Raw genomic sequence first — 25,043 nt, 5'->3', positions numbered from 1 at the left:
CTCCCACCCTCCTTTAAAAGACTTTGGGGCAAGCTGGGAGGGAAGATTTGGGTGAGCAGTTAGGAGATAGGCAAAGGGGTAGGTGAGTTGTTAAAGAGAAGAGTTTGATCAGGTGGTGGGAAACGAGGTTGGCAGGAGCCAGCCCCTTAGAATCATAGAATCGTAGAATTGTTTAGAATAGATTTATGAAAGATTTAGAAAGCTTATTGATTAGAATATTTTTATGAGATTTTATGGGGAAAATACGGAATAACAGATACAGTTTTGCTTAAAATTTATATAGGAAGTGCAGTAAGTGATGGAAGTCAATCAATGAAATTTTATTATTGAGATATTTGTAGAATAAATTTGGAAGAAATTCCAATTTTTCCTCTTCTTCTTCTTCTCCTTATTTTTTCTTTTCTTCCTTTTTTCTTTTTTGTTCTTTTTTTATATGCGTGTGCTTATCTGAAATATATATGTATATGTATGTAGATATATATATATAGAGAGAGAGGTAGGTATGTAATAATTATATTAAATAAAATTTAATTTAAAAAAAAGAATTGTAGGATTGGGAGGGACCCTGAGAGTCATCTAGTCCAACCTCCTGCAATGCCATAATCGCAGATAAAGCACCCAACCTTTGCTTAAAAACCTCCAAGGAAGGAGGTTTACAACTGTTTCTACAACCTCCTGGGAGAGACCATTTCACTGTGATATTTGAAGATGGCTATCTAATCTTCACTCAGTCTCCTCTTTTCTAAGCTGAACATACCCACCTCTTTCAACCTTTCTTCATAAGGCTTGGCTTCCAGACCCTTGGTCATCTTGGTCACCCTCCTCTGCACACATTCCAGCTTGTCAATATCCTTAAATTGTGGTACCCAGAATTGGACACAGCATTCCAGGTGTGGTCTGACCAGGGCAGAATAGAGTGGCACTATTACTTATTACAGCATCTTAAAAAGCAGAGACATCACCTTGCCAACAAAGGTCTGTATAGTAAAAGTTATGTAGTGATGTATGGAAGTGAGAGCTAGACCATAAAGAAGGCTGATCGACAAAGAATTGATGCTTTTGAATTATGGTGCTGGAGGAGACTCTTGAGAGTCCCATGGACTGCAAGAAGATCAAACCTATCCATTCTGAAGGAAATCATAGAATCATAGAGTTGGAAGAGAGCACAAGGGCCATCGAGTCCAACCCCCTGCCAAGCAGGAAACACCATCAGAACACTCCTGACATATGGTTGTCAAGCCTCTGCTTAAAAACCTCCAAAGAAGGAGACTCCACCACACTCCTTGGCAGCAAATTCCACTGTCGAACAGCTCTTACTGTCAGGAAGTTCTTCCTAATGATTAGGTGGAATCTTCTTTCTTGTAGTTTGGAACCATTGCTCCGTGTCCGCTTCTCTGGAGCAGCAGAAAACAACCTTTCTCCCTCCTCTATGTGACATCCTTTTACATATTTGAACATGGCTATCATATCACCCCTTAACCTCCTCTTCTCCAGGCTAAACATGCCCAGCTCCCTTAGCCATTCCTCATAAGGCATCGTTTCCAGGCCTTTGACCATTTTGGTTGCCCTCCTCTGGACAAGTTCCAGTTTGTCAGTGTCCTTCTTGAACTGTGTTGCCCAGAACTGGACACAGTACTCCAGGTGAGGTCTGACCAGAGCAGAATACAGTGGCACTATTACTTCCCTTGATCTAGATGCTATACTCCTATTGATGCCCTGAGTGCTCACTGGAAGGACAAATCCTGAAGCTGAGGCTCCAATACTTTGGCCACCTCATGAGAAGACTCCCTGGAAAAGACCCTGATGTTGGGAAAGATGGAGGGCACAAGGAGAAGGGGACGACAGAGGACGAGATGGTTGGATAGTGTTCTCGAAGCAACCAGCATGAGTTTGACCAAACTGTGGGAGGCAGTGGAAGACAGGAGTGCCTGGCGTGCTCTGGTCCATGGGGTCACGAAGAGTCGGACACGACTAAACGACTAAACAACAGCAACAAATTACTTCCCTTGTAATTTCATAGAACTGTAGAGCACCCAAAATCTCTCAGTGGATCAAAAGAACATAGTAAATCAAATGAGAACTTAACTGCAATGAGAATTCTATCCTAGTCGGTGTGGTAGGGATGGAACTATTGGGGGGGGGGAGAGTTTCTGCAGAGTATGTGTCCACTATCATCAATCCATGTGGTTAGAGTTTTGCATTAATTTGTGGGTTGCTGTTTCTACATGAATATCTGTTTGGGCTGGGTCCACAGCTGCAAACTTTACTCATAACTGCCTGTTGCTATGCCTCCTTCTCTACCTGCTCTTTTAAATAATTTGCAAAATGAAACCCCACTTCAGATCTCAGCTATTTTCATCTGGCTAGCCTAGAACACTTCTCATTTGCATGTAAAGTGCAGTCAATGTGAATTGATCAAAACCAAATTAACAGCAATTGGTTCCAATACTTTCCCTGTTTACACATTAGTTTTCTACCTTTAACATATAGATGTATTGAATTCAGCTTAGCAACCTGAGCATGAATGCTTTGGCCTTTAAAAGAGAAACTTATCTGTAATTAAAATCATGCACAAGTTTTAGTGGGAGCCTGTTTACTGCCCACAAAGAAAGCTGATTTAAAAAATGAATAGATTTCCACAGAGCAGTGGATATGTTTCATTCTGAGTTAAATCCTCTAAAATTATAGCATTTGATGTTAAACAAGCATCTGACCATATAAATGTCATCGTGCTTGGGTTCAAGATAGTTTTTTTTAAGCCTATATTGATTGTTTCTAAAAAATAAGATCACAACCAGATGCTACATTATTCCAGTGATAATTATTCTACCATGTTTTTGCAAAAATGTATATAGTTACAATATATACCTGGAAGCACCTGGCATATGTAATTTCCTACAGTGCTGAGATGAAAAGTAATATAGGCTTTAGAATTAAACCCAGTCCTAGATATGCTGCTGGCTATAAGAATATGATTTACATTACAGTGCATTGTGACGTGTTTATTATACTTTAAAATGGTAATTACTATACTTCTTATTCACGACAGTGTGCTGGTGTGTACTACAGAAGTTGCAATAACTTATCTTGGTGTACAATGTACGCGTAATCAGTACTGTAGGAGTTTTTGCTGTTGTTGTTACAACAGATAATGTGTGATGCTCACTAGACCCGAATAGTTTCTTAGTGTATTGATTGCAATTAACTGCATAAATATGAAAACCAAGATAAGGCTTTTCCAAAGATGCTACCAAAGTACAGTTACAAAATTAAACTTTCAGTCATTTGAGGCTGGTGTTCCTAGAAAGTAATTATGGGAACAGAGTTTCTTAACTGAACTATAAAAACAGCAAAATTCTTGCCAGTGAAACCAAGATTTTGACATCTGAAACTCTCTTTCTGAACTTGATATCCAAGTTGAACACCACAGCTGCAATAGTGTTAATGAAACCTTGCTCGTTCCTGCTGATTACCTGAGGAATAACCAGATTTTTCAGACTGAGCACATAGATTTCCTCTCCCCCCGGAAATTGTTTGAGGGCAGACACCCAACCCCAGACAAGGGGTCACATTATAGCCCACCTTCCGCAATGACTTCCGGAGGAGGACAAGCCTCCCACCCAAGCTGAAGAATCTGGCAGCAGCTAATACAATATCAGGATGGCAGAGTCATAATTATATACATCCCTTTCCTCCTTTGCTTTTTCAACATAATAGCTTGCCTCTGCAACCAACGATGGAGCTACAGTTGGTGGCCTGATGGAGTCCATTTGCCTCCATGATGCTTCAGTTGGAATGATGCCGCATCCTAGCTATCTTTAGGTGCTTGCCTGGATGAATAAGACTGGGAAATGTGTAAAGAGGTGAGGGTGGTGTTTCTAAGCCCCTTCATGATCAGGAACTCTGCCTTAAAGGGTAAAGGGACCCCTGACCATTAGGTCCAGTCGTGACCGACTCTGGGGTTGCGGCGCTCATCTCGCTTTATTGGCCGAGGGAGCTAGCGTACAGCTTCCGGGTCATGTGACCAGAATGACTAAGCCGCTTCTGGCGAACCAGAGCAGTGCACGGAAACTCCGTTTACCTTCCCGCTGGAGTGGTACCTATTTATCTACTTGCACTTTGACGTGCTTTTGAACTGCTAGGTTGGCAGGAGCAGGGACCGAGCAACGGGAGCTCACCCTGTCGCGGGGATTCGAACCACTGACCTTTTGATCGGCAAGCCCTAGGCTCTGTGGTTTAACCCACAGCGCCATCCGCGTCCCGAACCCTGCCTTATCAATGTGCAAAAATCTGGCTGAAGCCCAAACATTCTGTGCATGCCCCTCTGCAAATTCTTACCCTCCTCTGTTCAGGCAAATGCCTGGCCAGTCCTCTTGTGCCTTGTCACTTCAGAGACATTGCTGGAGGAGGAGAACTGGGGGCCCACACTGTAGGTTTTCATACCAAGGGGGGAAAAAAGCTTGGTGGTACTGCAAGTTTCTTCTTTCCTCAAGGCAATGTAGGCGTTTTGTTTGGCAGCGACGTCTGGTGGATTCCACAAGGCAATAACTTCTTCAGGTATATGAGAGACTTCAAAGGGCCTTCCTCTCATGAAGCTAGCACTCAGAAGTGAGATTGGCAGGTGTATGAAGCATAATTGTCTCCCAGGAGCAAGCAGCAGCGGTGTGTGAATAGAAAAAGGACCACCTCATTATTTTAGTATTCTCCATGCGGGATTCTGAGGTCTCAAGGTTTCTGGAGCTCACCTGAAGCTACTGTGTGTTTTCTGCTACAGAAATCCTTATCCACATTCACAGGGATCCAGGGGCAGATCTACTATGAAACTAATGAAGTTTAGGTTTCAAGGCCTGTAATCTCAGAGCGGCCCCAGAAGCAACTTTAGTTCACAACGCTTTTAAAAAATATGGTCTACTGATTTTTTTGTTGTCTCTATTTCTACAATCCCAAGGTTTGAGAGTCAGTAGCATAAATGTTGTAAACGTTGTTGTAAACAACTGCATTGAAGAAGTTAACAGTGGTTACCCAGACCTCATTGCTGGTTGCGAAGGCTGCCCCCTCAATAACAGTTCAAGTGTGAGGGCCCCCAAAATGTAGGTCTACCACCACAGGGATCCATTAAAGATTTGTGAAGAACCAGACTTAAGTTGGCCAATATTGTTAAAGATTGGTCTGCTTGACTTTACTGACTTTTAAAAGGTAAAATTCTGTTTTTGAAGCCAGCATGAAGAAGGCTGATCGCTGAAGAATTGATGCTTTTGAATTATGGTGCTGGAGGAGACTCTTGAGAATCCCATGGGCTGCAAGAAGATCAAACGCATCCATTCTGAAGGAAATCAGCCCTGAGTGCTCACTGGAAGGACAGATTGTGAAGCTGAGGCTCCAATACTTTGGCCAACTCATAAGAAGAGAAGACTCCCTGGAAAAGACCCTGATGGTGGGAAAGATGGAGGGCAACAAGGAGAAGGGGACGACAGAGGACGAGATGGTTGGATAGTGTTCTTGAAGCTACCAGCATGAGTTTGACCAAACTGTGGGAGGCAGTGGAAGACAGGAGTTCCTGGCGTGCTCTGGTCCATGGGGACACGACTAAACAACTGAGCAACAACAAATACTTGCAAAGTAGTCAATCTTATCAGATATGCATGTATATGGAATTTCCTTTGTTTAAGCCTGTATATTGTAGACAGAGTACAGTGGTACCTCAGGTTAAGAACTTAATTCGTTCTGGAGGTCCATTCTTAACCTGAAACTGTTCTTAACCTGAGGTACCACTTTAGCTAATGGGGCCTCCTGCTGCTGCCGTGCTGCCGGAGCATGATTTCTGTTCTCATCCTGAAGCAAAGTTATTAACCCAAAGTACTATTTCTGGGTTAGCGGAGTCTGTAACCTGATGCGTCAGTAACCTGAAGCGTATTTAACCCAAGGTACCACTGTATTCCAGACAAGGTATGCAGGTATGTGTATTCAGTCTTCCTACCCACTGGAAATTTCTGATTTAAATGCTAATGTTTGTTACCAGACAGAAGTGGGATAGTCAGCTCAAGTGCATGATGTTGTTCATGACTTGCACAGCTCTAATTAGTCCAGAATATTTTTCATCAGATGTTCTATCTTGGACTTTATGAAATAGTCAGAAGATACATATACTTCTATGCTTTGGCTTCCCAGATAATCTGATTTCTTTATAATTCATCTAGTGTTATATATTGCATTATTTTCCTTCTGTATCTGAACCCTCTGGGTACGTCTATGCTTACATGTTCTTCATACTCTTTAATTTGAAGAAACTGAGGCAGAAAGAAAAGTTGTAGAGACTTGTAATGGTGGCACCAAAGTACTCCCATTTGTGATTTTTTTTAAATTGAATATTATAAAGTTGCAAGGTTAGGAGGTCTGTGGAAAATTTGGCATGTGGGCAGGGCTGCCACCTGTCAGTCAACTAACATTGTAGTGACATCAGGTGATGCTGCACTTTGAAGCCCCATTATTTTTTTTTCAAAATATAGTCTGGCCCCCCACAAGGTCTGAGGGCCAGTGGACCGGCCCCCTGCTGAAAAAGTTTGCTGGCCCCTGTGCTAGGTGGTGGCAGGACTGGTGGCAGCAGCAAGGAAAAAATACCACTTTCCTTTTTGCCTCAAGTGGCAAAACACTTAAGCACTGGGCTGTTCGCAAAAGACTTTCACACATCCCTTTGCAGTTCTGTGAACCTCCAATTTCTAGAAGTTCAAAATGCAGCACTGGGCTGCTTTGGAAGTTTAAGGAGTAGCGCAAGGCTGTTTGAAAGCAGTTTTCCTAACAGCCCTGAGAAGGAACACTCCTCCTTCCAACAGCTGAAGGAAGTGTGCCTTTGCACCAACAAAAGAACTACAGTGGTGCCTCGCAAGACGAAATTAATCCGTTCCGCGAGTCTCTTCGTCTTGCAGTTTTTTCGTCTTGCGAAGCACGGCTATTAGCGGCTTAGCGGCTTAGTGGCTATTAGCAGCTTAGCGGCTTAGCGGCTATTAATGGCTTAGCGGCTTAGCAGCTAAATAAATGCATTTATTTATTTGTAATAAATGCATTTATTTGTTGTTGTTTTTACATAGCGTGTTCTCCATAATAGAGAGCACGTGTTGCGGTGGAGGCCAAAAAGGCCACCCCACTGTTGTTGGGCAAATTGGCCACATGCTGTGATTGGGCAAGGAGTGTTGCTGGGGAGAATGTTATGTTGCTAAAGTGTGGGAGGGGTCAGAGGTCTTAAATACAGGGCTCGCAGCCTGGGGCCTTCTCTTGGGCGGCGTGCACCGGATCAACCCTGAAAATGGGGGGGAGGGTTCGTTGTCATCTGACCTTGCTATGCCTGTCATGGGGTCGTCTGCTTTGGGGTAGGGGCCTGGTAGGAATTTTGTCCATTTGGCTGATTGGCTGGTGCCATTTGGTTTTTGCCTACTGCGTAGCAAATCGTCACAACTTGTACGGTTGGCGGTTAGGCATTGGTTCAAATTGGTTGGTGGAGGGGTAAGTGCCTACCCCTCCAATGGTGGTGCTGAAAGGGAATTCCGTTAAAGGAATTCAGGGGCTTGCCATCCCTTCCGCCCTAGTCCCTGGCATCGGACTTGGGCCGTGCAAGTCCCAGGGGGCATGAGGGTGAGAGATGGGGGACTGATGCCCAGCTTCATTTCTCCCCAATATGGTTCTCCCTGACTGGCTTCCGCTGGAATCCGGAGGTCAGGTCTGTCCCTGGGGCAAGGACAGATAGTCGTAACCAATGCCTAAGCAACCACTCACGTGTGTGTATTTAAACAAAGTTGTGGCCAAATTCATGCCAAAAATCTTAAACAAAAATTGATGTGTGAAGTGTGAGTTATTTGAGGTGGCCTGGGGGACCTCAGCGTGCAAATAAGATGGCAAGGAATCCCTGGACACGGAGGACAACGTATGTTTAATATAGCATGCAAGATCTCCCATTTCCACTTGATGGACTTTTTGAAGTTTCCAAATACTGCTAGAGCACAGGAGAAAACACTGATGTGATGTTCGATAAATGTAGCATGCCATCTCTATGATTGTTTGTGATCATGACATTTTAAAACTGTGGCTTTTCTGTCATTTCCTAAAGTATTGTTTTAGAGGGTTGTGACAGAGGTAAACAAAAGGAAAGGCAGAAATGTCACCTGTCTCCCTAGACTGCTCAGAATGAAAAATGGAAGTTAAACCTATTTGGATGAAATCATTGCAGATGTTAACTGTGCACCTGTAAGATCAGAATTAGTTTCCAGACTACTGAAAGAGAGGTATAGTAGCTTGAAGCAAAGATTACTGGAATAGTGTTGGAGCCTGTTACCAAAATGATAGGTGACCTTTGGCTTCATAGTATTTCTTGTGGGGCTGATGGATGGGAAGAAGTGTTGGCTTAAATTCTTGAGAAGTAACAGGGTCACATAGGGACACGGGTGGCGCTGTGGTCTAAACCACAGAGTCTAGGGCTTGCTGATCAGAAGGTCAGCGTTTCGAATCCCCACGGCGGGATGAGCTCCCGTTGCTCGGTCCCTGCTCCTGACAACCTAGCAGTTTGAAAGCATGTCAAAGTGCAAGTAGATAAATAGGTACCGCTCCAGCGGGAAGATAAACGGTGTTTCCGTGCGCTGCTCTGGTTCGCCCGAAGTGGCTTAGTCATGCTGGCCACATGACCCGGAAGCTGTACGGCCAGTAAAGCGAGATGAGCACTGCAACCCCAGAGTCAGCCATGACTGGACCTAACGGTCAGGGGTTCCTTTACCTTTAACAGGGTCACACTCCCACTGTACCAGACCAACTCTGTGTAACAAAGATGTCTGCAAACAAGACATGAAGGCTGGCAACATCAACACTGCCTGGTGGGAATTCCTTGCAGACAACCACAGTGCCTGGTGACAGGCAGTCAAGTTGAATATTCAGAGCACTGACCAGAGGAGAAATGACTGCTGGGTGCATCTGCAGCAGCACAACTGGATGCCTATATCTGCCCCAGCTGCAACAAAACATGCTCTCCCGCATTGTTCTCTGCAAGCCACTCTACAAGGCACTGCAGATTTTCAACACCTTGATCTCACCCCCAAAGGTGAACCCCCTCCATTGTCTCCTGAGACAGATGGATGCTTTGTTGTTGTTTAGTCGTTTAGTCATGTCCGACTCTTCGTGACCCCCTGGACCACAGCACGCCAGGCACTTCTGTCTTCCACTGCCTCCCGCAGTTTGGTCAAACTCATGCTGGTAGCTTCGAGAACACTGTCCAACCATCTCGTCCTCTGTCATCCCCTTCTCCTTGTGCCCTCCATCTTTCCCAACATCAGGGTCTTTTCCAGGGAGTCTTCTCTTCTCATGAGGCGGCCAAAGTATTGGAGTCTCAGCTTCAGGATCTGTCCTTCCAGTGAGCACTCAGGGCTGACTTCCTTAAGAATGGAGAGGTTTGATCTTCTTGCAGTCCATGGGACTCTCAAGAGTCTCCTCCAGCACCATAATTCAAAAGCATCAATTCTTCGGCAATCAGCCTTCTTTATGGTCCAGCTTTCACTTCCATACATCACTACTGGGAAAACCATAGCTTTTACTATACGGACCTTTGTTGGAAAGGTGATGTCTCTACTTTTTTAGATGCTGTCTAGCCAGGTATGATGCTAGTCAGGTATATTATCATTCTCAACACTGAGAATGAGTTAGGTAAAGGTAAAGGGACCCCTGACCATTATGTTCAGTCGTGGCCAACTCTGGGGTTGCGGCGCTCATCATGCTTTATTGGCTAGCATGACTAAGCTGCTTCTGGCGAACCAGAGCAGCACACAGAAATGCTGTTTACCTTCCCGCCAGAGTGGTACCTATTTATCTACTTGCACTGCATTCTTTCGAACTGCTAGGTGGGCAGGAGCTGGAACAGAGCAACGGGTGCTCACCCCGACACGGGGATTCGAACCGCCGACCTTCTGATCGACAAGTCCTTGGCTCAGTGGTTTAACCCACAGCGCCCCCTGCATCCCAAATGAGTTACTTGAACACTAACAAGTTTTGAATCCATTGTACTCCTGAGTTTGTGACGACTGCTTATGAAGATGCCACGTTCATTTAGTTGAATTAGGGACATAACCTGTGAGAAGGAAGATAAATGAATATATCTAAAAGACCTGAGGGGGTTACTGAGCTGAAGTAAAGGGAGGTCCAATACAGAAAGCAGTGACTGATTCATTCACCAGCTTTATAACTGGAAGAAAAGACATTTACAAACCTTTAAAAACTGTCAGTTGCTCAGTAGTGTCCAATTCTTCTGCATCCATCAAAGATAACCCGCTGCCAGCGTAAGCTTTGTTTTGTTTTGTTTTATGAGGCGACTTTCATTTTCAATTTTTATAAGGGTTCCTCCCCATGCTTCCCCACCCATTGATAGTTAATTGCTTTCTCTGAGTGGTGTATTTAAAGTGGCAGAATAAGACTTCTAATTAATAGATAGTGCTACAATTGTGGAGCAAGTATATTTTGAAAACTGCTGTTAATTAGCATGGCTCCATATTTAACACAGTGATTGTTGTACTCTGATATGTCTTGCAGCAGACATGTAAACACATTACTGCCACAAATCAGAAAATTAAGCATAATAATGAAACAAGGTTCTTAGTACAATCCTTTAAGATATGTTCCGTCTAAGGAACTGCACAAATTCAAGTACTAGAAGCAAAAAGCTAGCCTACAGAGCTTCTGCTGGGCAGATGTCAGTATGAATGAGTCATGAAGGCGGACTGCTCAACTGAATGACCAACATGCTTCAGATTTTCTCGAGATTTAACTTAACAATGAAAGTCTGTTTTGTTGTTGTTGTTGTTTAGTCGTTTAGTCGTGTCCGACACTTCGTGACTCCATGGACCAGAGCATGCCAGGCACTCCTATCTTACACTGCCTCCCACAGTTCGGTCAGACTCATATTGGTAGCGTTGAGAACATTGTCCAACCATCTCGTCCCCTGTGGTCCCCTTCTCCTTGTGCCCTCCATCTTTCCCAACATCAGGGTCTTTTCCAGGGAGTCTTCTCTTCTCATGAGGTGGCCAAAGTATTGGAGTCTCAGCTTCAGGATCTGTCCTTCCAGTGAGCACTCAGGGCTGATTTCCTTAAGAATGGATAGGTTTGATCTTCTTGCAGTCCATGGGACTCTCAAGAGTCTCCTCCAGCACCATAATTCAAAAGCATCAATTGGCGATCAGCCTTCTTTATAGTTCAGAAAGTCTGTAGTGAGGTCATAAAATATGTACATTTTGCACCTGGCTGATAAAATTCTCTTCCATACTTTCTAAAGCTGCCTATAGAATTCCTAGTGAAGAATGAGATAGTAAATTGATCCAATCCATTTTTTTCAGATAAAGACATGGGGCAAAAAGGCCATGATAGAGCATGACAGAAAATAGAGCAGCCAGATATTGTTTTCCTTCAAGAAACCGATAATAAGGGCGATAAGTTGCTGTGACATCACTGAATCACTGACCATTATTGAGCTGCAGGCTCCTCAAAATCACAGGCATTATTTGCATGGACAGGCGGAGTCCCCCCAACCCCAGGCAACCCCCGAGTGGAATAATGACTCAAGACAATGGGATTAAAATTGGCCACAAGTTTCAGATGTAGGGAGACCTTGGCTCAGGCATTGGGTGTTTATCCTTCCCACTCCCCAGTCGGGGATCTGGGAGACTTCAGGGTTATCCAGAATGTGTGGGGATTGGGCTGGCTCTGGCGAACTTATGTTCAAGTGGCGGCGGGAGGCCCCATTAGCTGAAGTGGTACCTCAGGTTAAGAACGGTTTCAGGTTAAGAACGGACCTCCTGAATGAATTAAGTTCCTAACTCGAGGTACCACTGTACAGTCCAAGAAGCCACTTCCCATATTGATAAGGGCATACAAATCCCTATAACATTTGGGATTAGAACACAGCCGATGACCATTTGAGGCGGGGGGGGGGGTGTTCCATTCCCAGACCCATTATGCCCTGCTCCGCCCCTTTAAAAAAAAATTGTATATTTTATTGTTGTAATCTGCCCTGGGACCTCGCGGTGAAGAGCAGGTCATAAATCTAATAAATAAACGAATAAATAAATAAATACTGCTATTAGGTACTTGTAAGGCCTTTGACTTAATTGAATGGACCTTTTTATTAGCATTGAGGAAAATGAACAAAGACAATAGTGTATAAAAACAATTGCCCGAATATGTATGTGTGACCCTGTTTAAGTGAGGGTGCAAGTGAACAAATTTGATGTATCCACGATCCAAATAGGATGAGATAGCAACCAAGGCTGTCCACTATCTTTACTGTTTGGTGCCATATTGATGGCACACAATATAGCATAGATAAAAGGGGTGATGACTGGGTCATCATTAATTGGTGACTCTTGAGAAGCTCCCAGTTAATATGACAGTACAAAAACTCCAAGAAATAGTGCCTACAATCCTCTGAAAAATCCCTGTGGGGCTGCATTGCCAGGCTGCAGTCACAGCGGATAATAAGCTGACTTTCACCTGGAGATGCAGGATTCACCCATAAATTCACAGTGTAGTCTTGGGCAGATCGTTGTGTCAACCTTAGGTCTCTCTGTAAAAATGAGAGCAGGGGACCAGTTTGGTTATGAATTTGAGCATTTGGTACAGAGATGATAAATAACAATAACAGGTTTTGGCTAACACATTTGAACAAGGAGATTGGTTAACTAGAAGGGATTCAGAGCTGAAGAAAATCATATAAGTAAAGGCTAAAAGAATAAATGATGTTTTCCCAATATACAAACAGATTATTGGTAAGGAGAGATTATTGGTATTCTAGTTCACAGTACACACAAAAGACAGATCAGGATGCACTGCCAAGACTATAAGAAGGCAGATACAGTTAAATATGACGGTAAAGGCAACCTCTGGCATATTTTTGAAGGCTAATCCCTTAGATATTTTCAAAGAAGGTTTAGTCAAAATGTGAACAACTTTTAAAAGGTTAGAAGACCTTCCTATATGAACTGGCTTTCAGGAATTAGAATTAAATCAGCTGAAAGTAGCTTTCTATACCCCAAAAATTGAAGCAAGAAGAATTACCAATGATGGAAGAATGGAGGATGAAATTAATGGACTAACGGGAAGGATCCAAAACCGGTGGGACCAGAAGTTTACTGAGGACTGGAGTAAATTTACGGATTATTTGAAAAGTATTTGTGACGACCAGACGACGTTTGTAGGTTTGCAAGAAGTTCTGTGAGGAATAATATTAGAAATATTGCAAAAATGGAGAAGGAGACGTGATATGTTAAGAATGTAAAGGCAATATTAAGTTAGGAAATGCGTAAGAAGTGATTAAGACAGAGGTTTATCAGAGGTGCTGATGGAAGTCCAATAAGAATGTATTTGTGATAAATTGTGTGGTATGTTTTATAATTTTGTATGTTAAAAACCAATAAAAATATTTATTAAAAAAAAAGAAAGTAGCTTACTATATAATGGAGTTTCTGCCAGAATGGTGGTTCTCAGTAGGAGGGCTCTTCACAATCCCAGATTTGATTCGGGGCCCAATTCAGTGATTCAGATCAGCCACAATCCAGTACGTTTCGAACCCAGCTAGATTATAGACTGATTATAGACTGATTTGATACTGCTCAAAGTGGACCTGACCCAAGGCGATCCAAATTCCTGCGTGTTTTAGATGGTACAGAGCATTCTGGGGTTACTCTGGGGCTCATACACAATTCATGGGGGAATTTTGGGGTCCCACCATTGCTTCTTGTATGATGACCTAGAATATGTCCAACATATCCCTATGTCTGCTAATTGCAGAAGAAGGCAAGCAAAGTGGGCAGGTTGTGTTTGGGGATCATTGTGTTAGCCCATCATTACTGACCTCACTGCGGTTCCCTGAATGACAGCTTGAAAACGAGCAATGTAACACATTTGACAGTATTTGTTGGTTGACACAAGGCCATAGTTAATATGTGATGGCAGATACATTATATTATATTTTTAACTTACAGCGTTTGATTGTTAGCATGCAATGGTATTTAATTTCTGACAGCCTTTGATAGATAACATGCAATTATAATTGGTTTGTATGACAGATAATAGCTTATAAGAATTCATATTTGGAGTCCACCAAAATCAAAATACTCAAGACCCCTACCACATCTAAAGCATTTGAACTTACAGCTTAAAGCATGGGTAGGCAAACTAAGGCCTGGGGGCCGGATCTGGCCCAATCGCCTTCTAAATTCGGCCCATGGACAGTCCAGGAATCAGTGTGTTTTTACATGAGTAGAATGTGTCCTTTTATTTAAAATGCATCTCTGGGTTATTTGTGGGGCATAGGAATTCGTGCATTCCCCCCCCCCAAAAAAAACCAGTGGTACCTTGGGTTACAGATGCTTCAGGTTACAGACACTTCAGGTTACAGACTCCACTAACCCAGAAATAGTACTTTGGGTTTAGAACTTTGCTTCAGGATGAGAACAGAAATTGCATGGCGGTGGTGCAGTGGTGGGGGCTGGAGGCCCCATTAGCTAAAGTGGTACCTCAGGTTAAGAACAGTTTCAGGTTCAGAACGGACCTTCAGAATGAATTAAGTTCTTAACCTGAGGTACCACTGTATAGACCGGCCCCCCACAAGGTCTGAGGGACAGTGGACTGGCCCCCTGCTGAAAAAGTTTGCTGACCCCTGGGCTAGACCATATGAAAAATGAACACAATATTTTAGCCATAGTTCATTCATTTCAGCTTTGTATTTTTGTTATTAATAAAGCATGCCTAGACATTCCGTTGTTGCGCCCATAACCTAGGTTTAAGGTGCCCTTTAGCTCCTCGCTTCCCTATCTGAGTTTCTAACACTGCCACAGACACACTGGAAGTGAGATCTCTGGGGATTTTGGTGAGGGAGGTTTCAGCAGAGAGCAGACGGTAGCCGCCTCGTTAAAGAGGGTCAAGAGCAAAGTTGTGGGGAAGAAAATGGAAACACGGGAGTAAACAGCACACGCTAGAGTTCAGTCATGGAAGGGTGGCAGAGAAAATGGATCTTGAAGCAAGCCATAGATGAATTTGTGACTATCTCCAGTTTACTTAGGCAGCTGAAGCCCAGCTGTGGGCGCCCCTCCTGCCTTGCCGCCTCCACCATCAGCACTAATTTTGTTTTGTTTTGGGGTTTTTTTGGTATAATTTTTATTGATTTTCTTTTCTCATAACAAATGTTCAATACCATTACTTAACATTCATTTCTCAGCCCCCCCCCCAGTGACTTCCCCCAACTTCCATTTCTTGTTTGTTCCACCCAATGTTGCAATCTGCTGTTCATACATAATATTATGTTGTCACCTGTTATATTTCTTGTTCTCTGTAAAAAAAAATTGTAAATGTTTATTTAAATCCTGCCAACGAGTCCATTCTTTTTTTGTTTTTGTTTCTGCAAGTAAGTTGTAAAAGGTTCCCATTCCTTTTCAAAGTCACTATTGTCCTTTTCACGCAATTTGTCCGTTAGCTTTGCTAGCTCTGCATAGTTCATCAGTTTTTCTTGCCATTGTTCTTTAGATGGTATTTCTCCAGTCTTCCAGTTTTGTGCTATTAGAATTCTTGCTGCTGTTGCAGTGTACATAAATAGTGTCCGATTTTTCTTCTTTTTCTCCTCTTTTTCGCTTCTGATTTTGGACCCGGTCGCGTCCGAGATCTTCCGGAGCATGCAAGATCTCATGCGATTTGGTTTTGCCCCAAATCACCACAATCTTGCCCAAAATCTGCATCAATAGCAGTGCCAATATGTTTTTAAAATGCAATATTTCTGTGCATGGATGAAATCATGCAAATTTGCTATGCTAAAAAGAAAGTAAGAAGTCTCAAAAACGAAACAGGAAATACAAGACAATGGCCAGAAAGAGGATAGTCGGAGACTTTTGCACAGACCAGTCATTCAGATGCATGTACTAATTTAATGAGTTGGCATGGGGGGGGGATTATCTCACAAAGCGGAGCAAAACCAGTGACATATCGTGGAACGGGATGTAGTCTTTGCACCCTCCACGTGCAATTCTTTGTAGTGAATTGTGTGAAAAATCGCCCATCTGTGTGCACCATAAAGTTATAGAGTGTCTGCAGTAGGTAGTAGAAAGGAAATTGTGTAATAATTCAATATTTTCATGCTTGCTGCATTACAATTATGATGTTAATTAATTATCTGCCTGGCAGTTAACACCATCCAGAGGCATGGTTGCGGTCGACTTGGTGCTGTTCTGCTAGCAGTGAGTAATTAACCTCTCCTCTTCTCTGGGATTCTCTACAAGATGATCATCATGTTGATGATATAATTATTATTAATTCAGTTTCTGTGTTTCGTTGACATTGTTAATTACTTGTCGGTAATCAGCTAATGTTTAATCTTCATTGTTGGATAGCTTCTTAAAAGGCTGCTTAAAATGGTTCAGAGGGGCTTCCAGCATAACCTCAGTGCCTTAAGTGCCAGGAAGATCAGCAGTCGGAATAAATTACCTAAATTATCTTCAAATCAGGATTTCTGGATCTAATTAGATTGCGGTTTGCTTTGTTATATGCAGGATACGGAGCTACCATCAATAAATCAAGGAAACAAGCTCATGTGCTTTTTTGGTGCCAACTTTAAGAATTGATCCCAATTGCAGACTTGCCAATATCACTTAAAGAACATCATTTAATTTAGTGTTCTTTTTGTTTTGGAGGGTCCCTGATTCTTCACGAAAGAACTGGCCTGTGCACAGTTTCTTTCCTAGCAAAGTTTTCTTATGTCTTAATCAGCAGGTGAAACACCTGTACAGTATATGGTTAAGAAAGTTGCAATGTGACACTTCCTAGAGCAAAAACCTTTCTTCTTCTTCTTGGTTATCAATTCTGTTAGACCAGTTTTCCAGAAAGTTACTCTAAAGTTTGTGAACCTTGATACAATATTTCAGTTACTTATAAATCTAAAATATCTGAACCTTGGAAAGTGTGTCCCGTGACATTACTTACTTTTGCAGTTGAAACTCACCCTACTGGAACGCAGTTGAACTCCCCTGCCCTGTTCTAAAATGGCTGATACTAAAACAGGCAGCCCAAGAATAATTCATTTGAGGGAATGAAGGGCTGGTAAAATCCATTAGCAGGGGAGCAAGGAATTTATTTTTGTTACACATTCCACATAATTCGTACAACTGGGATTTCATTTGGTAATGCATTATTTAGCTTAGTGAAGTTGTTGTGAGCACACAGCAAATCTGTCAAACAATTCTCTTCAGATCCAGAGACTTTGACAACTCTTTTTTCCCTCTCCAAATGCAAGGGAAGCTAAATCCTTTAACTAGTCACTTGTCATGCAATTCCTCACAGAATATATGCCTACTCAGAAGTAAGCCCCATGGAATTTATTGAGGTTTATTCCCAGCTAAGTGGGAATTCAGCCTCTTAGACTGCAACCCCAAACTGCTACTGCGGCCAGGGCTGTCTTTACCCGGGGGTGCTGAGGGTGCAGGACACCCGGTCGCCGGATTCTGGGGGGCGGCAGGCACCAGCTACTGAAGCTGCCTAAGGTGAAGGTGGCGGGCGAGAGGACAGAGGAGTGAGCGAGCGGAGGACGAGGCGGCCTTTGGCGTGCCCGAGGTGGCAATACGAGGAAGTGTGCCGCTGCTGATCACCACTCCACTCCCCACCAAGCAGCCATCGCTGGGTGCATCACGTGACACCCGCTTGGTGGCAGAATGGTGGTCATAGTCATAGCAACAACTCGACGTGGCACAGAGAGAGAGAGAGGCCCGGTTGCCTGGCTGGCCGCGGGCGCAGGAGATGGTGGGCGGCAGGAAGGAGAGGAGGGAAGCAGCAGCTTTGGGTTTCTCATGACATCCTCTTCTTAGCGGCCGCCACAGAGCACGCCATATACTTAAGTATAAGTGTATTGTCAGTGAGAGCTGGACCATAAAGAAGGCTGATCACCAAAGAATTGATGCTTTTGAATTCTGGTGCTGGAGGAGACTCTTGAGAGTCCCATGGAGTGCAAGAAGAACAAACCTCTCCATTCTGAAGGAAATCAGCCCTGAGTGCTCACTGGAAGGACAGATCCTGAGGCTGAGGCTCCAAGACATTGGCCACCTCATGAGAAGAGAAGACTCCCTGGAAAAGACCCTGATGTTGGGAAAGATGGAGGGCACAAGGAGAAGGGGACGACAGAGGACAAGATGGTTGGACAGTGTTTTCGAAGCTACCAGCATGAGTTTGACCAAACTGCGGAAGGCAGTGGAAAACAGGAGTGCCTGGCGTGCTCTGGTCCATAAGGTCACGAAGAGGCGGACACAACTAAACGACTAAACAACAACAATAACAACATTGTCAATAAATGAGCAAATAAAAAAGTTTTTTTCCCCTCCCTTCTTTCGTAAACAAGAGATAAGGCGTAAGCGTGGTGTCTGACACAAGCATAATAAAAGTTAATTTGGGGGCTGAACTAAATTTGGAGGCGCTGGGCAGATCTTTGCCCCCCGGCGGTGCATCTGCTAAAGACGGCCCTGACTGCAGCCATCAAGGCTCTGCAGAACAGCCAAGCTGTTGCCACATCTGCAGTCTGACCACTCGTGATGCTGACAGAAGGTGGCATTGGGTGTGATCTCTGTGGCAGCTTCAGGCTTGCACAGAGATCAGGCCAGGATCAGACCCGGTGACAGCCAGGGCCGGTTGTGGGGCAGCTCAGGATCCAGTGAGTCCCAGGCCGGCTCAGTCCTACCCCCAGAGCACCCCATTTTGCAGCTGTCTGCTAGGTTCTGCCCATGGTGCTACTGAACCTGTATGTGTTCGAGAGGAGGTATGTGCTGGTGGAGAGATAAAAGTTCTGAACTAGCATAAGCAAGCAGAGGCATGCCTTCACTCAATCAAAACTTGCTGCAACCAGGCGTTGGGGGTGTGGGGCTTGGATCGCAACCTTAATCACAGAAATGGTCAGTTTCAAAATTCTTTTCTTTACAGCAAAGACTGAAAACCTGCCTCGTTTTCTAAGTTTTTAATTCTGATTAAGAGGTTCCAAATTTGCATTTTCAATGTGATACTTTACCAGGGGTCAGCAAACTTTTTCAGCAGGGGGCCGGTCCACTGCCCCTCAGACCTTGTGGGGGGAGGGCAGACTATATTTTGGGAGAAGAAGAAAAAAAGAACGAATTCCTATGCCCCACAAATAATCCAGAGATGCATTTTAAGTAAAAGCACACATTCTACTCATGTAAAAACACCAGGCAGTAGCAAACCCACAGGGGATCCCATATTCCGCTTCACTGGGGAGAGCCATGCAGCCTCTCCAGATTTTTCAGCTCTCCCCCTCCCTACATCACGTTGTAAATGACCCTTCTTCAGCTTCACGGGGAAAAGGGAAGGACGGAGCTCGTGGCTGCCATTCACTTTTTCATCATTCTTGCTGAAGCCCAGACATGCTGGGAGGCTGGGAGCTTCAATGGCACCCCCTGGAAGCTTCACCCGGGGCTGAAACCCTGGCTAGACCCTCCCTAGCTATGAGTCCGCCTAAATGTTCCCTGTAAATTAGAGTATTAAAGCCTGGAGCCTCCTTCCCAGAGCCCAGGAAGCTTCTGCCCGGCTTAGGGGTCCTCGCTGCAAGATCACATCCACCTGGTGCTATACCAGCTGCACTGGCTCCCGGTGGAGTACAGGATCAGGTTTAAGGTGCTGGTTTTAACATTTAAAGCCCTATACGGCTTAGGACCATAGCTGTCAACTTACAGATTTGAAAATAAGGGACCAGCAGCCTTGAAAATAAGGGACTTGCAGCCTGACCTGTTCCAGGCACTCCAGTCTTCCTGTCCTCCTGCAGTCTGGTCAAACTCATGCTGATAGCTTCGAGAACACTGTCCAACCAATTGTAACCAGAGGTTCAACTGAATAGAATCTGAATCACATGCACCACAAGGCCTATGCAGCCTCAACTTAAGATGGCTCCCCAGCCTGGCTTTGCACTGCAAAGTTTGCAGCAGCACGTGCAACAAAATGGTGTCCAACATTCAAAAACCTCCTCAGCTTGCATTAACTAGCCACACACAAGGCATGCAAGCTCCACCCCCCAGTTGATCTTAGACTTCTTATTGGGTGAGCAACACAGCCAAGCAACACGGTTGGAGCCTCCCTCCTCCCTTGCCGGCAGGGAGGGAGGGAGAGGAGCTGCTTCCTTTGAAATTTAAGGGACATCATTTAAGGGACATTTAAGGGACATCCGTCAATAAGGGACAGCAGCGGGACATGGCGCTGGAATAAGGGACTGTCCCTTCAAATAAGGGACACTTGACAGCTATGACTAGGACCCTCATACCTACAGGACCGCCTCTCCTGGTATGTCCCACGGAGGAACTTACGGTCTTCAAACAAAAACATCTTGAAGGTCCCAGGTCACAGAGAGGTTAGGCTGGCCTCAACCAGAGCCAGGGCTTTTTCGGCTGTGGCTCCGATCTGGTGGAATGCTCTGTCACAAGAGACTAGGGCACTGCGGGACTTGACATCTTTCCACAGGGCCTGCAAGACAGAGCTGTCCCACCAGGCCTTTGGCCAGGGCACAGCCTGACTCCCTCCTTTGGCAATCTTCACAGAACTCTAGCCCAATGGTTGCCATCAATCTGATTTGAATTAATTTTAGAATGAAATGATTTTAGAATGTTGCATTATTTTATTGTTGTTAGCCGCTCTGAGCCCGGCTTCGGCTGGGGAGGGCGGGATATAAAAATAAATAAATTATTATTATTATTTATTAGGGAGGGAGGTACAATGCTCACATGCTTGACGTCCCGTCCCCCCCCAATCGCCCTTGATAGCTGGCGCCTCTGGCCCTTACTGTTCCCCTACAGAAAAATTCATCACACGCCACTGAAACCATTGCTTTGCTACAGGAAACTGAAGAAATTAATACCAGTTGCGTATTGGATGTAAGCCTCCCTAAGTGTCCACGAGGAGAGCTGCACCCATCAAACTAACCCCAAATATAAAAATCAGGGCACAGCTATTGGAGAAGTGAGCCTTTGTGTGTGCCTCTGCAATATTTTGCTAATTTCCATGAAGAAGAGGATCACCTGAAATGCAGCCGCTGGTTAATTAAAATTAGAATGCTCTAGATGGCTACTAGATTGTTCATTTTATATAATGAATTGAAAGTCTAATAGGAAAACTCATAATACCAGCCCTCTTAACATTAACAATTACCATGATTAACAATGATACTCACAACTCATTTTTCATTGAAGACTATGGGCAGAGATAAGCTTGTTTATATAGACTAGCTTTTGAACCGAAGAACCATTTATCACCTTGAAAGCCATGAAAGGACAGAACAGCACCCAGCAATTAAAACTTACAAAGTGACCTTGTGACAATTAAAGACCCAGCCTCCTGTGAAGCAACAGCAAAGCAATTGTTTTTAAATCAATTAGAAATGGAAAGATAATTTGTTGGTTTGTTAAATCATACATCTTAGCCTAATGGAAAAACGGAGCACATTCCCCAGTGTGTGGAGAGAGGCTCTCCTGGGCCAAAAAGGTTTCCTTGTGCACACATGAAGATATTCAGATTAAATCAAAAGCAGCAGAACAAATACATGCTGAGGGTGAAATATGCTTTGTCTTCTGCCTATCTGCCTTTTGTTTTTGCCTCCCATCCTCTTCAATCTTTGATAAACCCAGCTGCCACCTCTCTAATATAGAAGGGGAACTACTGAATATGATCAGTTTAAGCTGCCTTCTGAAGTCACACAGAATCTTCAGGATACCAAAAGTTCCATACAAAATGGTTCCATTTATAGCTGCTGCTGACCTCTCTCTCTCTCCATCCCCATTGCTGTTCTGTCCAAGCCCTCATCACACACCCCAAGGCCCACCCCTGCTTCAGATCCACAGGTCATATGCTAGGGGTGACCTACCATCATAGACTGTATAACCCAAATCTATCAGGCACGGGCACAACCCCCTCACAGGGGTTGACCAAACCATTGAGTCCCTGGATTCCTTTAACGGAAAAACCTTTACTTAGGGATGGCGAGAGCGTTTTCCTATCCCTATCACCTGAACCAGAGCCTATCCACAACCTTACAAGTTGTGACGATTTGCTACGTGGCAGGCAAAACCCAAATGGCAACAGCCAATCGGCCAAGTGGGGAAAATACCTGCCATGCCCCTGTCCCAATGACAGACGACACACGACGGCATAGCAAGGTCAATTGCAAAATGCCCTAAATATAGGGAGAGGTGGGCGGGTGTTCCGAATGCACGTGCCGAAAGAGGAAGCTTTGGGTCATGTGCATGGGCATAAGTAGGTCCCTCGAACCGTTTAGACTGCATCCCATTGGCCAGATTGCACCCACCTTCAAGGGACCTACCAATCAGGTGTTGTGGCTGACCAGTGTACTCACCCACAATACAGGGTGTCGGTTGTCCAGGTCTCACCGCAATACGTGCCCTCTTTAAGGGAGGACCCGATTTACAGCAGTGATACAACATTGAAGGTATTCTGAGTAAATGAAATGGTGGCATCCAAGAATAGTTAAAGAAAGGAAGAGAAAATTAATGTAAAGATGAACTGAACATGATCTCCATTATTAACCAATTGTTGTAAGTACCCCTTGGACAAGAGTCATTGGTGACGGGTGGTTTAGATATTGACAATATTTAATAAATAATTAAAACAAAATGAATTTTGCCTTTAAGAACAATGGAGTAGCAAAATGGAGGCCAGGAAATTCTATATATCTCTAATAGACACACAGGTTTAGGATAATGACCATGATGCGTGATGCAATGTTTATAATCAACCAGTTGAGAATACTGCAAAATTATTGGAATGGCAGGCGAAATTATTGGAATATACAGAAATAGCAAGAATGACAGGAAGAATTAGAGATAATACAGAACAAGCATTTATTGGAGAGTGGGACATTTACAGAAAATACCTTAAGGAGCATTGTAAAAATGTGAATTCTTTGGTAGGCTTAGACTTAGACAGACTCCTGGGAAATCATATGAAAATAAAAATTGGGGGAAAGTTTGGAGTGATAATGAAAAGTGCGCTACTCATAAGAAAACTAGGACCCCTGATGGGGTGAATGGAAGTCATAATATAAGCTGTGTTGTAGGAAATTAATTTATCTTTTGTAAATTGTAATACTCTTTGGCTAATATATATTTTTTCTTTTTCTTGATAGTAATTTTCTTTTTAAAATCAGTAAAGCAATAAAAAGTTTTTAAAAAGAGAGAATACTGCTGCTATGATGGTTTGAGTTTTACCTCTCATGTTTTTGCAAGTATTTGTAGATCAGCTTGGACACTAAGCCGAATGAAGCACAATTTCTGAAGACCATGGCAGTTTCCCCTTTGAGAATCCTGACTTCAAAACTCTGTTGCTTGTGATAGAATCCCATCGTTTAACTGGGAGGAAGAACAGAAGAGAATATTTTAGCTTAAAGTATAGCTGATTATTCATGCAAATTAATCAGTTGTAGGTTGAAGTTCCAAAAAAACACCACATTGGGATGTTGTTGTTACTGTTGTTATTTCAAGTATTCAAGAAGAAACAATGAAAAAATCAGAGAGTCTGCTTTAGCAAGCAGCGCTCATATTTATGGGAGAACGGCAGCTTAAATTCGTACTATTGAGTTGCTGTAGGTGTTTATTAATCAAACTAATTTACTATTCAATTACACAAAGCGAATTAGAAAAAGTACCATTATACCAGCTGAGAGCCATGCTAACACACAGTCTTTTCAGGTAATAAAAGACCAGGGAAGTTTCAGGTAAAATATAACAAGAGCTTTAAACGTGTGTTTTTCCATTTGCTGATTTAAAAATAAATAACAGGGTTGCAGACTTTGCAAGTGCAATGCTGTACACAGCACAAACCTCTCCATTCTCTGGATGTTTCATTGGGGGTTGCTTCCTGACACAAGCTGCAGCAAAGGCGGGACTGATAACAGTATCATTTGCACTCAGAACATTTCACAGGAAAGCAGGTAAGTCAGAAACACAAGTCATCTGTGCACCTGCTTTCCATGGCTTCTCATAATATGCAAAGCAACACTCAGAGATAGGCAGCAGAAGGAATAGGTAAATGGTTTTGAATCAACTGATGTTGCAATCCTAGACACATGAGTTCACCGATTTAAAAAGGGAGTAAGTGTACCAAAGGGACACGGGTGGCGCTGTGGGTTAAACCACTGAGCCTAGGGCTTGCCGATCGGAAGGTTGGCGGTTTGAATCCCCGCAACGGGGTGAGCTCCCGTTGCTCAGTCCCTGCTCCTGCCAACCTAGCGGTTCAAAAGCACGTCAAAGTGCAAGTAGATAAATAGGTACCGCTCCGGGGGGGGGGGGGAGGTAAACGGCGTTTCCGTGCGCTGCTTTGGTTCGCCAGAAGCAGCTTAGTCATGCTGGCCACATGACCCGGAAGCGGTACGCCAGCTCCCTCGGCCAATAAAGTGAGATGAGCATCGCAACCCCAGGGTTGGCCATGACTGGACCTAATGGTCAGGGGCCCTTTACCTTCACCTTTTAAGTGTACCAACAGGTACACAACGCGGGTGGCATTGTGGGTTAAACCACAGAGCCTAGGGCTTGCCAATCAGAAGGTCGGTGGTTCGAACCCCTGCGACGGGGTGAGCTCCCGTTACTCGGTCCCAGCTTCTGCCAACCTAGCAGTTCTAAAGCATGTCAAAGTGCAAGTAGATAAATAGGTACTGCTCCGGCGGGAAGGTAAACGGTGTTTCCGTGCACTGCTCTGGTTCACCAGAAGCAGCTTAGTCATGCTGGCCACATGACCCGGAAGCTGTACACCGTAAAGTGAGATGAGCGCTGCAACCCCAAAGTCGTCCGCGACTAGACCTAATGGTCAGGGGTCCACAGACCTTCTGATCGGCAAGTCCTGGCTCTGTGGTTTAACCCACAGCACCACCTGCATCCCAACCACTGTATTACAATTTAACAAATTAGAGAATCTGCCAACTGGTTAAATAACTAAGTGTGAGCAGGAGGAATCAGTGACCTCCCTAGGCATGTAAGCTTGGATGTTGTTGG

General features: G+C 44.0%; 1 long non-coding RNA gene across 1 annotated transcript in view; it reads right to left on the bottom strand.

Moving 5' to 3' along the window:
* The window catches only part of LOC309343192, a 224,270-nt gene extending 199,600 nt beyond the window's left edge, over positions 1 to 24,670 (bottom strand). The window contains exon 1 of the long non-coding RNA XR_014157169.1: positions 24,547 to 24,670. This is a non-coding gene — a long non-coding RNA (uncharacterized lncRNA). The remainder of the gene's footprint in view (positions 1 to 24,546) is intronic.
* Between the last annotated feature and the right edge of the window lie 373 nt (positions 24,671 to 25,043).

This window comes from Podarcis erhardii (genome assembly GCF_964252035.2).
Source record: "Podarcis erhardii genome assembly, chromosome: 5".
Lineage (NCBI taxonomy): Eukaryota > Metazoa > Chordata > Lepidosauria > Squamata > Lacertidae > Podarcis > Podarcis erhardii.
The sequence above is the reverse complement of the archived record's forward strand: the minus strand, read 5'-3'. Positions and strand labels throughout refer to the sequence as shown.